The sequence below is a fragment of the Sinohyriopsis cumingii genome, chromosome 8, assembly GCF_028554795.1.
Source record: "Sinohyriopsis cumingii isolate HCF-2022 chromosome 8, ASM2855479v2, whole genome shotgun sequence".
In the NCBI taxonomy this organism is placed as follows: Eukaryota; Metazoa; Mollusca; class Bivalvia; order Unionida; family Unionidae; genus Sinohyriopsis; species Sinohyriopsis cumingii.
The window spans coordinates 4,582,369-4,598,126 of NC_142968.1; the positions used below are offsets into that span (position 1 = coordinate 4,582,369).

At 34.0% G+C, this 15,758-nt stretch overlaps 2 protein-coding genes across 2 annotated transcripts in view; one reads left to right on the plus strand and one right to left on the minus strand.

The window, feature by feature from the left end:
* Positions 1–3,012, minus strand: part of LOC149792878 (uncharacterized) — a 66,476-nt gene extending 63,464 nt beyond the window's left edge. The window contains exon 1 of the mRNA XM_089966676.1: positions 2,922–3,012. The gene's annotated coding sequence lies outside the window, so the exon portion shown is untranslated. The remainder of the gene's footprint in view (positions 1–2,921) is intronic.
* The window catches only part of LOC149792879 (aminopeptidase Ey-like), a 176,961-nt gene that overhangs the window by 33,674 nt on the left and 127,529 nt on the right, over positions 1–15,758 (plus strand). The window lies entirely within an intron of this gene.

Genomic DNA, 15,758 nt, shown 5'->3' on the forward strand with positions numbered 1-15,758 from the left:
CGTGCATAAAATAACAATACTTGGCATTTGAAACAAGCTGCTCAGAGATCAAACTTGTTTGGCACCACTTAGTTTTGGCACTCATTATTAATAGAAGTAGATATGATTATTTGGGTCTGGTTCTTGGTTATTGGAATCCCCCTACTATTTATCCTGGCATACCTGACATAGTCCAGGTTATATATTAAAATTTTACCAACGTACTTTTTAAGTATAACTAACATTTTATTTTGCAAACAATAAAATCTCTCTCGTAGGTCATTTACCATTAGGTAATAAATCTTATTTTTTAAAGAGGTCAAATGGAAGACTACATAATCTTGTAACTGGAAAGATTTATTCATTCGTTTTTTTTAGATCTAGCAGAAACATGTTTGTGATGTGATGTGCTTTGGAATTTTAACTTTGCTTTAACAATGTTTCAGTCATATCGCTACGATGTCTGCAATGTGGCAGTTTATAGTGATGTCAAGCACTGGGGAATCATGCCGCAGACATGCAGCTTGATGTCCCACCCAGTCACATTATCCTGACACCAGGCCGACCAGTCCTAGCACCAATCTCTTAATGCTGAGCGCCAAGCTAGGCAGCTGTTAGTACCATTTTTGTAAGTCTTTGGTATGACTCGGCCGGGGATTGAACTCACGACCTCCAGCATCCGAGGCGGACGCTCTAACTACTAGGCCACCGGAGCGGTGATTCATGTTTGTATTATTGTTGTGACCAGAAGTTCATTTGGGCATGAATTTATATGGTCATACTATAGAGGTTTGTCTCTGGAAATAAGCGTGCTCACACAAAAATAATATTCTTGAGCAGCGACATTCACTAGCATGTTTACTGAATATAAACCTGGAATTATATTACTGTGTTTCAACAAATGTTTGTTGGTACAACAACACGATACAGGCCGCCTCAGGCGCATTAACAACTTCAGCGTTGGACTTAATTTGGTCTTCCACTAAAGTTTATTCAGAACTTTTTTTATAAGGACTTGTGTCTATATTTCTATAATTATTTGGGGTTTAATTCGCAATATCGTAAGTTCCTTTTTGTTACATTTTCACGTTGCAGTCTCGGGAAATAAATTATTTGTTGAATTTTACAAAGCGTGTTGCTTTACGCTCCTTTTTTGTCACCTACTTTAAGAGACCTGTAGCAATACATACTTGCTTAGATATACATACACACTCCGTTATACATACACACTTCGATAGACATACACACTCTGGTAGACATGCGCACTCAGATATACATACACACTCTGGTAGACATGCGCACTCAGATAGACATACACACTCAGGTAGATATGCGCACTCAGATATACATACACACTCTGGTAGACATGAGCATTCCGATTTAAATACTTTTCAAGATTACGTACTCATTAAAGTACACAGACATACTTGGGTTTTTCCTGCTTATTTCGGTACGCACACACGCACACACACCTTTAATATACAATTGGTAACTAAAAATTTCCAAAACATTTCGAGGTAATAAAGAACAACTCGTATTGACAAAACAAACACTTGTCTGAATGAAGGCAGATTGTTTTATACAAAATGTAGTTAAGAATGGAAAGAAGAAAGAGAAAAGATAACAAACGGTCTAAACACGAGTAAGCTGTACATCTATTTGGTGTTGTTGCCAAATTAGTAAAAGTATAAAGCAAAAATAATAAAAGATCGGATAACCTGTCCAAATGCGTGCATATATATATATATATATATATATATATATATATATATATATATATATATATATATATATATATATATATATATATATATATATATATATGTGTGTGTGTGTGTGTGTGTGTGTGTGTATCTACATCCTTGGTATTGGTAGGAGCAGAAGATTGCAATTTTTTCGTATGAGAAGATTATAATTTTTTCATATGAGATATATTTCTTCGCAAGATATGCAAGTTTGGCATGCTGTTTTGTATGTTTGTATGTAAGCTAGAAACATGTAGCAGATAAGTAGGTTGAGCGTAATGTGTCAGTGTCATAAAGGAACACTGCCGTGTACCTGCCATTTGTTGTAACATCATCCAGTGAGTGGTATCTACATTTGAGGCTTAATGCGTTCCTGAGATAAACATTATATGACAGCGGGGCTCGATTACTGTTGATTGCCGTAAAGCAGTTGAATGCGTGTGCCATTTTGATTAACTAAAACTCGTACAAAATGCCATAACATTCCATTCATGTATACCTTCGGTAAGTCTCTCACACATCTAATTTTCTCCTCGTGATGCTTTTTACGCAAGGCTTCAGAGGTACTGAGTACATGTTAATATGTGAATACACTTTTTTCTCTCAATGCAGTTATTGAAAACATATTTACGAAATTATTTAGCGCAGATCCGAGAATGGTTTCCGAAACCATACTATCTGTGGTAACTTTGCGTCAGTATGTGTGACCTATTTTAAACTATGCATTGAAAAACAGTACGTCAGTTTTGGAGGACGTGTACGATAATTATTTATATGCATTCAAACAAAACGATTAATCTCGTTTACAAATATTTAACGTACCAGTCAATTATACCTTTAGCAGTGTGTTTTCGGTTGTGGAAACAAATTTTATGAAATTACATAAATATGGTAAATATTTACTGTCAGATGCGTAGGACAGTATGTTGAGAGCCGTTGTCTTTCTTTTCATTCGAGTAATTTCCCTTGTGTAGACTGATTTCTAGCAGAATTAAAAACTATCTGGACCATTCGAAGGCCATTCTGCATCGGATAGAGTTATTTTCTCTTGACTCATTAGAGTGGTATTTCCGTACATAGAACGAACTCCAAAAAAATGACTATATTAGTAGGCAAATGTTTAGTTAATGACATGGATATTGATACACAACGTTTCTTTATAACCACCCCCCCCCCCAAGAAAAAACAAAAGATTACCTGAAAGTACATCCTGGAGAAGATCATCCTCGCAAATCAAGGTTCAGATATGATAACCCCTATCTACATTTTGGCGTACCGAGGAGATATTTTTGTGCTTCGGATCTGTGAATTCCATTGGATGCGGTGGACTGACGCCGCATCCAATGAAAATTAAGTTGTTCAAATTTGACCACTGTTCCTACATGATCGAGACAAGGGGAGCACACAACTAGAGTGAACTGATAAATAAGCAATTTTCCACTGCCGGTCGGTGTTCGTACAAATACCTTCACTAAAATACACCTGTAATGGCTTCCCTCTGGTATTTTCGGCCGATATACATCAATGTCACATGGTGTTAGACTGTTAGTTAGAGGACATTACATAATAAGGGAGACAACTCATGATATCCAATAGATGTCGCTAGACAAAGCCAATTTGTAGATAAGGTTATCGCATCCGCTTGGGCGATCACGGGCCCTGGGGTAAGAAACACCCTGGGGTAAGAAACACCCTGGGGTAAGAAACACCCGGGCATCTCCTAGTTCTTGATCAAACAAAACTTTTCTTTATAAAATTAAAAAGCATTGTTCGGACCGGGTCTACTTTTGGCCCTCCGTATCGGAACCTTGACCAGCGAAGATGGGACAACATAGGTTTGTACTTGTGCGTTACTCTCTCATTTGTAACCGACCAATGTCTGAGCAGCATCTGCACCGTATTAAAATCTATGTTTTCACCTTTCTTACAAATCACAGAGAAAACAAGTGAGGAACAAGCGTTTATACAAACAAGATTAATCTGGCATATTTCTGAATCATTTTGTTCTTACCGTTAACGTTCGTTTTCTGCACGTTTTGTTGAATATAATTTGGGCTTGAAACTGAACCTATAACAAGTGTTCATAATACCGATGATACAAAGTTGCAATAGGCTGTCTAGACTGAATGCACATACTGTAAAAACCAATAATAAGGTTCTAAAAACAAATTATTTTTAAATATTAAAATGTTAGAAGGCAGCAATCCCCTTCTATCTCATTAGCTCTGCTCGCTGGTCTGGCGGCATACTAATCGACCAGCAGAGAAACATAAGAATGATCAACGAAATATGATCTTATAGAAAATTTGCTACCACTAGTCTCTCTCTCCCTCTCTCTCTCTAACTCGAACTCGAACTCGAACTCGAACATCTTATCAAAAGGGCGAAAATCCATGAAAAAAAACACACAAAAAAACGAGCGTAGTCGATTTTTGGAATTTCGCTGGTGTCATGCGACATTGTCTCTGTACATATGAATGGTAGTGAAATATAGACAAACCGACCAACGGACAGGTGAAATAGAGAGATGGAGATAAAAGCAATCGGTCGCAATGTTAATTAAATCATAATAATGTCTTAGATCAACTGTAAATACATTTAACTGTTTGATTTGCCACTGGCTTGTTCGTCATTTCGTTTAGTTTATATTCTCCATTCGTTTCAATATATATGTAAATGCCAGCGCAGTGAGTGTTCAGTAAGTTAACCATACCGTGTTTGTAGTGCTCTACCGTCTTCACTTAAATTATCTTTTATATTTTAAATTATAATCGTGTCTTATTTTTTTTTAAATCAATATCAATAAATGAGAAGCTCGAAAAAGAAATACAAATCAATTTATGAATTTGCAAAGATGATTGTGAAGAGACAATCAGATTCAGAACTACAGTTTGAAGCGGATACATTGAGCAAGGATGTGAAGAAAATTGACTTTATCAATACACAGCTGACTGTACTATCGTAACACCGCTGTGAATGGTAGCATATGTATTTGTATGTGAAATAAATGCAATATATATATATATATATATATATATATATATATATATATATATATATATATATATATATATATATATATATATATATATATATATATATAGTATGTATGCTGTATCATTGATATACCTCTTGTATACATTTTTCATTATTTTGAAAACCGACAAGCCTCGTTTCATTTAAATAAAATGTTTATACGTCTCCTGGCACATCAATGAAATAGCATGCATACTTTAGTATGTCTCAGGGCTCAGGACCATGGCCAACTAGTTCAATTTAAACATCCATCTAACATATTTTACATTTGTGTGAATGCACAAACACACACACAAACAAACTAATTATTAGTATAATATTCTGAGAGTTATTTTAAATTTCAAAGTAAAATAAATTACCCTTACTCAGCTGATTTTTATACTACTTTGGATATGTATTTCCACACATACTCATCTGTTTTCATATAGCACAGGTTAATTTATTTCCACACATGCCTGTCTGTTTTCAGATAACATCAGAGTATTTATTTCCACACATACTAATCTGTTTTCAGGTAACATAAAGTATTTGTATCCACATATACGTACCGGTAAACTGCAGACACTAACACGTAATCCGTTACGATGAAGATTCTAGTAAAATATATATGTTAACAGGTAATCTAGTATCACGAACATATTAGTAAATATGTTATGATGAACATAATGAACAAACGCTAGCATATTTTTATCATGAAATTGCTGGTTAATTGTAACATCTGTGTGAGATAATATTGGATATTTACGTTAAAAGCTACCTTTTACATCCAAAGAAGAGCAGAAAAACTAATGAAAACCCAATAATGTATTAACTAGAAGACGAATGCGTGCACGAGAAAAATAATTGTAACCAAAAATTTAACAAGTTCGATCGATAAACGGTCAGTATCGTTGTTTATTTTTATTTCTTTAAACAGAAAATAACAATAATTCCCAAGTTATGTGTGAGAATTGGTGTGTGCCTGTGACTACGGTGTTCGATTCACACAGTCGGCATGCGTGGGTGTGATTACAGTGTTCGATCAAACACCGATGTCACATTTTACGTGTGACTACGGTGCTCGATCTACATCGTCGTCAAATTTGCCAATATTTATAAGATTCGTTTGAATGATAACTGTCACAATATTATTTTGTTGAATAGCGCGTCGTTCTAGAGGTGAGGTTGTATTGTTCATTTCGAAAATAATTTCCCTTAATATAATATGAAGTTCACAGTTCACACACGGCTAACATAAAATTCTTTTACAAATGACTTGAATCATGCTTTCGTTTGAATCAATGTCTACTATTCAGATATGTAATGGCTGTCATTTCCTTAAGGGAAGTTAATCTGAATACTGGCGTCAAAAGATAATCCACGTTAGTATCGCATGAGTTAAATTAATTTTCCAGACCGTCTCTTTCATATTCTTGTATCCAGAATCAGGTTCAATAACCGATATTGTAAATTTGGGAATGATAATTGCTTTTGTATTATCAGTTATCCTTTCACAGAAATAGTGACTGTTGCATTAATTATCTATCTATCTATCTATCTATCTATCTATCTATCTATCTGTCTGTCTGTCTGTCTGTCTGTCTGTCTGTATGTCTGTCTATCTATCTATCTGACTGCTTGCCTGCCTCTTTCTCTCTCTCTCTCTCTCTCTCTCTCTCTCTCTCTCTCTCTCTCTCTATATATATATATATATATATATATATATATATATATATATAATTTTAATTTGCTCCATTAAACATAAAATTTCAAAGTACATTAATATCTTACATTTACATGCGCTTTAGGTGATGATTCCTAAAAACTGTATAAGCCATAAGCTAACAGGAAACGAAATAATGGATACGTAATAATAATAATAATAATAATAATAATAATGCAAACGATGTAAGAACTGCATATTCAAATTAAGGTCTGGTGAAGGATTTCTCTCTGACATTATGTCACATATCAGAAAATATCAACAGTAATACATTTAAATTCAACTTGAAAAAAAATGGCGACATTTCTTTTTCAATCAGAAAACAAATAATCACAAATAAAATTTTGAGCTCAGAAAACTTACAAAAGGAAACTGATGATCACAAGAATGATGTACAAACCTAAGAGACAAACAAGTCGAAAATGAATTAGAAAACGATTAGAAATGGAAAATAAGAAGGAGAAAAAGAAACCAATAAATGAGTAAAAGTGGTCTAGTTTAAGACTTAATTGATGTATATTGTTACTTGCAATTAAATGATGGACTTCAGTTTTAAAACAATATGAAGCACTGCACTTTGACTAGATCCCGAAACTAACCCTTTTGCTGACAGAAGCACTGTAGCGTTATTGAAATTAAAAAACGTAAACAATTTGCTACGCAAAAAAAGAAACATTGTGTTACTTACAAAGCACTACACTGTTTTTGTAATTTCGCTTCCAGCCTTGACAGTGGTTTCTCTATTAACAGATGTAGGATCAGCGCGTTGTATGATTCTCCCAGAATCGCCTTAATTGTACAATGTGAATGGTATTAGCTTAATGCCAAATCGGCCAGGTATTTGTTAAATCAAGCATTCCAGGGTTTGTAAAATTGGTATAACATTGGTTTAATATCTATCTTAAAATCAGAAAACCGCTGTCTGAATGTTCAGTAAACCCGAGGAACAAGCTTTTAATGCGACCACAAAAGCGATGATCTGAAACAGCTTCATGTAATCATGAATACCATTAACATTTCACCACGTCAAGACTGGAAGCACACTAATTGAAAAATGACTTCATTGATAATGGACCTGGAAAACATAGAATGGTACATCTAGTGATTTGGAAAGCCTTCAGATGGTTGAAGGCTAAATGCTTAAAAACGATATTACAACGTACAAAAAAACCTGGTAAATACTAGAGAAAATTGTCTGCTGATGAGATTAACCCAGTGGTTACAAGCAAGCAAAATAGGATCGCGTTTTCATTTGCAAGATAACAGCGGTCTAGCGAGATTGAATCAAGTTTCAGCTCCTTCGTGATTCGTAGTTTAGGAGCTCAAGTTGAATCCAGAACATACAGTACACGGTCTATTTGAACCATTAATGACTGCTTGAAAGGTTATTTGAAACATTAGTTTTGGACTAACAAGTTTACTTGTATGAAAACGGCATACAATTTCAGCAATATAGCTCAGATTCCAGACATAACGAGAACGGAGCAGTATGCAATTAACAACTATCAAAAAAAAAAAAAAAACGGTATGCAGATAGTAACAATCATAAAATCCAAACTGCAAGTGCTCTGAAAGAGAAAGATACCAAAACAAACACACAGTAGTGTATTATTACATATCTAATCAAACCTGTAAACAACCTAAGGCTTGAGTAAGAAAAATGACATGATCAGCAAAGAATGTAAGTCCAAATGCATTTTTTTTTAAGAAGCCCTATTATTGCACTTCAGATTATAGCAGGGGATGTTGCTGCTATCTTTAGGACAGATAAAACCATAACATGGGACGTATTGTTCATGCCGTGTTGAATATAGTCGACGGACCACACTGTGATACCATTTACAGCCATATAACCTTCTATGCATGCTGCTAACCCTGTCAGCAAAGTTGACATGATATATAATGCATGCCTATGCAGCAATTCTATAAGTACCTGTAAAAGTTGACATGATATATAATGCATGCCTATGCAGCAATTCTATATGTACCTGTAAAAGTTGACATGGTATATATTTCATGCCTATGCAGCAATTCTATAAGTACCTGTAAAAGTTTACATGGTATATATTTCATGCCTATGCAGCAATTCTATATGTACCTGTAAAAGTTGACATAGTATATATTGCATGCCTATGCAGTAATTCTATATGTACCTGTAAAAGGTGACATGGTATATATTGCATGCCTATGCAGCAATTCTATATGTAAAAGTTGACAGTATATATTGCATGCCTATGCAGCAATTCTATAAGTACCTGTAAAAGTTGACATGGTATATATTTCATGCCTATGCAGCAATTCTATATGTACCTGTAAAAGTTGACATAGTATATATTGCATGCCTATGCAGTAATTCTATAAGTACCTATAAAAGTTGACATGGTATATATTGCATGCTTATGCAGCAATTCTATAAGTACCTGTAAAAGTTGACATGGTATATATTGCATGCCTATGCAGCAATTCTATATGTACCTGTAAAAGTTGGTTTAGTGTTTCACCGAATAAAATATAAGTATAGCTGCACTAGTTTTAGTATTTCACCAAATGGTAACTTTTATTGTTGCCTTTAAAATTACATAGATGATCTGTTAAATGTCCACACACTCTATGAGCTTTCTCTTTGAATTCTTTCCAAAAGTTATTTCAATATGACATTCTGTTTTCTTCAGTTGTAACGTGGTCTTTTAATTACTGGTGACGGATTTAATCTGCAATTAATTATATGCACTCCCCATTCCGCAGAAACTCCTTTTGGCTGTTTCTTTAGTTTCCAATGTGTTTTAATGATTATGTTGTACGATCTTTCTAGAGCGTTTCCATTTGGTGGTATCGCTTATTCCCTTCGATTGTCAGGCCTAAACTTTTGAGGACGTTACTTCCTCTATTCATGGCTATAACGTAAGGTGATACCATTTTATAAATTTGTACCAGTTCTCTGCCTAATTCAATGTAATATACTGTTTCACTTTGTTAATAAGGTTTAAGTAATTGATATTGTGCATTATTGTTTCAAAAGTGTCTAACCAATCATTTGTGTGACCGTACTAAAGCTTTGGATTCAAAAGTGTAATGCTTGATTCAATTCCTTCAATAGATAAATTGTGATCTGTGAGTTGGCTTTATGGCATTCAATAGCACCAATTTAAAAGCTAAGATAACGAAAACAGAATACAATGCTAAGCGAAATCTTTTATGTATTTAAATCTCATGAATACTGTAGAAGCGATAAAACAGTTTTTAGCACATTTGCGATTTAATACACTTGACTTTTTCAGATGTTAAAATGTCACAGCTGATGACGGCGTTTCGTCATTTTCTCACATCTTTCCTCTCGCCTTCGTATATTCTCTGGTTTGAAACAACGTTTATCCTTCTGTGATAAAAAAATTAATAGATGACAAACAGAGAACTATAATCAGCTTTAAATGATTTGAAATAACTGGTAACAAAAAAACACATTAAAACTAACATGTTTAAAGCTGTCATAATATTAAATATTTTAATTATTACTTTAAAACCGAAATAAAAGAAGACAGGGACATTAAAAACGATTTTAAACGTAGAGATTGTTATAAGGAATCCTACCCTGTAAGGTTCGATTGGACGAATTAATTTATGAAACCAATAACAGTATATACATATATATATATATATATATATATATATATATATATATATATATATATATATATATATATATATATATATATATATATATATATATATATATATATATATATATATATATATATATATATATATATATATATATCATAGTTTAAGGTCAAATAATCAAAGTGTTTCTTAAACAATCGGCTTAATGCAAAGAAAACTTTTGAAACCTAATATAATCATACCAGTATGATCTAGACGAGAATAGACTTTTCAACCTAATATAATCATGCCAGTATCATCTAGACGAGAATAGACTTTTCAACCTAATATAATCATACCAGTATCATCTAGACGAGAATAAACTTTTCAACCTAATATAATCATACCAGTATCATCTAGACGAGAATAGACTTTTCAACCTAATATAATCATACCAGTATCATCTAGACGAGAATAAACTTTTCAACCTAATATAATCATACCAGTATGATCTAGACGAGAATAGACTTTTCAACCTAATATGATCATACCAGTATCATCTAGACGAGAATAGACTTTTCAACCTAATATAATCATGCCAGTATCATCTAGACGGGAATAGACTTTTCAACCTAATATAATCATACCAGTATCATCTAGACGAGAATAGACTTTTCAACCTAATATAATCATACCAGTATCATCTAGACGATAATAGACTTTTCAACCTAATATAATCATATCAGTATCATCTAGACGAGAATAGACTTTTCAACCTAATATAATCATGCCAGTATCATCTAGACGAGAATAGACTTTTCAACCTAATATAATCATACCAGTATCATCTAGACGAGAATAGACTTTTCAACCTAATATAATCATGCCAGTATCATCTAGACGAGAATAGACTTTTCAACCTAATATAATTATTTTGGTGTCGTCTACAAGAGAACAACGTTTGAAACCTTACATTATCATATACGTGTAATCTAGGAAAGACGTACGTTGATCGTTACGGTTGACGAAAGTAGGAAATGGCTGGTGTAGGACTTATCACCCATAGTGCAATAACTCCAGGAGCAATAACGAATTCGCTAATTTCCATAAGAACTAATCATCTACTTCATCCCGACAAATGAAAGACGTCATCAGACAGGACAATGTCATGGAATAATTACTGATACAAAGCAGTAGATTTCAATGACAACAGGACAATGAACATGGAATACCGAATGAAGGACTGATAGAACAAGGTCTAGTTACTCGGTTGCTGACTAACTTGCATGATATTTTAGCTATATACCGGTATTCTTAGATTCACCTTTGTGCTAACTCACAGAAACAAAGAGTGGTAGTGTTAACATTTTGTTTCAAGTTTGTTGAAGGTCAAAAAATGTTTAAAATATCCAGTGTTGATAATTTTTTATAAAACATTATGCATATATTAAAAATCCGTTTCTCCAGTAAAATTTATTCCAGCTTTAATTAATTTATTAATGCTTTTAGTTTAAATGTATGAAGTGTGAAAGACGCATAAAATGTGGACTTTCCGATTATACTGAATCAAAATGGGAAAAATGATTTGGAACTTTCCAAACAAGACAATCAGATTATTGGGGGGGGGGAGGAGATTCTACTATACTGCAAGAGACCGAGTTACCATCAAATCATTCCCAACACTAAAAACATATAATTTACGCAATCAATGAGAGAGAGAGAGAGAGAGAGAGAGAAAGAAGACGAATACTATCGAACAAGATCATTTTTTTCCATAGGGTACAGATATATACAGATATATGAAATCTTAACTCTTATTTTCACTAAACACTTGCTTTACAGATTTATAATGCAAATCAATATCAGCATATTTCAAATAGAACACACCAATGTATATTATGTTAGGTGAAAAAATATAAAATATAAATACGTAATAATAACGAATTTGAAGAGTCAAACGTACGGAAAATTCAAACATAAGTTTAAAATGAAACCTTTTCACTTTGAAAGCTTAGCTAGTTGTTGTGGCAATTAAATAGTAAACATTACAACTTATTACATATATATAACTTCACACAACGATATGAAACACTGCTGTATTCAAAATCATTTTCTAAAAAATTAATGGAATTACAAATACGATGCGCTAAAGACAGGCAGACGAAACAAATTCCTTCGTGTACAACACAAGACGTTAGTTCTGTGGCAGTTTATACGATATCAACAACTGTTATGTTGGATTTTTCACTAATGAATTTAAAGAGGATTCGTTCACGTGTAAGACAGACTTCAATATGCTTTGATGAACGATTTCATCCACTTAGAAGAAGCAACCAATTTTACCAAGTTAGCATTCAACAGTTGGTAGTACGGAATATTAGTGTATGTGTGTGAGCGTGTGCCAATGATTGCAATGAAATGTAATTCAGTAAGAAGGAACCTTGTAAGAGACTGTCAGGATTTTAATTGTCTTTCTTTCTCTGAAAATAAAAGACGTCCATGAAAACATGGATACAATTGATAATGGAACAAGAAATATTTGGCTGCAAGGTGGTAAAAAAAATATATGCAAGTGTGTTTTTATTGTCAATTTAATTACGTATATTATCATAAAAATCTAATGCAAGCCTTTTAACGTAATATTATACGAGTCAAATTCATCCCTTCGTAATTTACACTTTGCCTAAAATATAGTCTTTGTACATGGTAAAATTGAGATTCTGTTTGGTCATGCTTTTTTATATCAGTTTACATTTATTTTATCTCTGGCAGCATTATCAGAGTCGATTACTTATAAGACCACACAATCAGTGTGTGTGTGTGTACATAGATACCTTATAAGACCACACAATCAGTGTGTGTGTACATAGATTCCTTATAAGACCACACAATCAGTGTGTGTGTACATATATTCCTTATAAGACCACACAATCAGTGTGTGTGTACATAGATTCTTTATAAGACCACACAATCAGTGTGTGTGTACATAGATTCCTTATAAGACCACACAATCAGAGTGTGTGTACATAGATTCCTTATAAGACCACACAATCAGTGTGTGTGTACATAGATTCTTTATAAGACCACACAATCAGTGTGTGTGTACATAGATTCCTTATAAGACCACACAATCAGTGTGTGTGTGTACATAGATTCCTTATAAGACCACACAATCAGTGTGTGGGTACATAGATTCTTTATAAGACCACACAATCAGTGTGTGTGTACATAGATTCCTTATAAGACCACACAATCAGTGTGTGGGTACATAGATTCCTTATAAGACCACACAATCAGTGTGTGTGTACATATATTCTTTATAAGACCACACAATCAGTGTGTGTGTACATATATTCTTTATAAGACCACACAATCAGTGTGTGTGTACATAGATTCTTTATAAGACCACACAATCAGTGTGTGTGTACATAGATTCCTTATAAGACCACACAATCAGTGTGTGTGTACATAGATTCCTTATAAGACCACACAATCAGTGTGTGTGTACATAGATTCCTTATAAGACCACACAATCAGTGTGTGTGTACATAGATTCCTTATAAGACCACACAATCAGTGTGTGGGTACATAGATTCCTTATAAGACCACACAATCAGTGTGTGTGTACATAGATTTCTTATAAGACCACACAATCAGTGTGTGGGTACATATATTCTTTATAAGACCACAAAATCAGTGTGTGTGTACATAGATTCCTTATAAGACCACAAAATCAGTGTGTGGGCACATCAAACAATACCTGGTATATCTCAATTCATTTGACGAATTCCATTGATGTTAACATTTTTTAATCAAGTTTGTCATACACCTAGGTGTTATACGTTATTTCAAAGGGCAAATTCATCTGTCTGTACATGAAAGCATAACCAGTCTCTATATGTCACTAATCGCTTCATTTTATCGCCAGATGTTATATTCAAATGCATACATTGACCACCCCAGTTACTCGTCATATACATACTTTGGTAATTGAACTGTCTTCACCACCTGCGTTACTCTCCATATACGGTAACTGAATTGTCTATTTTATAAAACTGTATGACATGATGTCTTGATCTATTGGGGTTCTCGTGGTAATTATAAATATTTCTGGTAATTGGATTTTAAATTCATGCATATTTTAACTTCCTGTCACCTTCATGGATTTGCCATCTGTTTACCGAATACAGATTTATTCTTGATTTTTATCATATCATTTTCAAAAGCCACTGGTTAATTTACTCCCGAAGTTGTATTCTAAGGTTACAACCATGATTCTTGTTCAAATAACATGACATAGTGTATCTTCTTTAAGTGCAACCTCTAACTGATCAAAGGGTTTCAAGTTTCGATGGTGGATTACGATTCTTTATGTGTTCTTTAACGTGCATGATTCCTTTAGTACCAAAGGTTTTGTACTGTTTTCTCCTCCATTAATTATTTTTGCTACGGTAGTGGAGCTCTACAGTTTCAAAGTTTGCATGGGATTAGACTTTTAAAGAATAACAACTTCACAGGTTTTCTGCACTGGTTATGCAGGCTATTTATAAAAGACCTTGCCTGTCTTAACGATTATTACAGGACCTTATAGTTTTCTTTATTTGTACGGATGATGGCTGTGATTTGTGTCATAGAGTAATCAGCTTGGCCTTACTTTAGATGTACACCTGTAAAACTACTGTTAGTTCTTGGGTCCTTAGAACCTAATAATTTAATCTATCCTTCCCAACTTGGGTTCCGATATGACTATAGTACCAACTGTCACCTGGGTAGATTTGAAACGTTTATTCACGATGTTTTTGTCTAAAAAGAACGTTCAGTGTCTGTTTTCATCGATTGGAAAAGGCGTATGATATAATATGGAACTACAGGATATAGAATGATCTGCATGATCTGTGTCTAAGAGGCTGCCTACTCACTTTTGTATCGAACTTTCTCTGAAACACAAAATTTAAAGTGCGAGTGGGATCCCCCCTCTCTGGTATGTATAAGCAAGAGATGGGTGTTCCCCATGGCAGCATTTTGCCTTTTTACGCTTTTAACATCAGAATTGATATTATTACTAACTGTTTTGGCTATTGGTGTGAACTGCTCCCAATATGTTGACGATTTACTATTTACTATGTTATTGATTAAAAACCACATGCATACAACTGAAAGACAATTTCAACAAAATGTAAACAAAATTCAAAATTCGGCTACTGTTAATGGTGTTAAACTCTCCAAATCACAAACGGAATGCATGTAATTCTGTCAGCGACGAAAACAACATGTAGAGCCTAATTCACGCAGGACCGAACAATTATACCAGTTGTTGAGGGATCACGGTTTTTAGGTATTGTCTTCGACATGAACATTACCGTCGTTCCACACACTAAGAATTGAAAGCTAAATATTTGAAAGCCCTTGATCTACTGACTGGGATACTGATGGAGAAGTTGTCCTAAACGTTTACCAACCTTTATTCGACCCAATCTGGACTAAGGCTGTGTTATTTATGGGTCAGTCAGAACGTTGAGCTTTGATATGCCTGCTCGAATCCACCATCAAGCAAATCGCTTGGAGGGCATTGAGGACACTGAGGGCATTGAGGGCTTTGAGGGCATTGAGGACATACATGTGAAAGTCGTTTGGCCGAAACGAATGAATCCCCTCTATCCCATCGCAGAGAAACGTAGTCCGTACAATATGCCCAATAA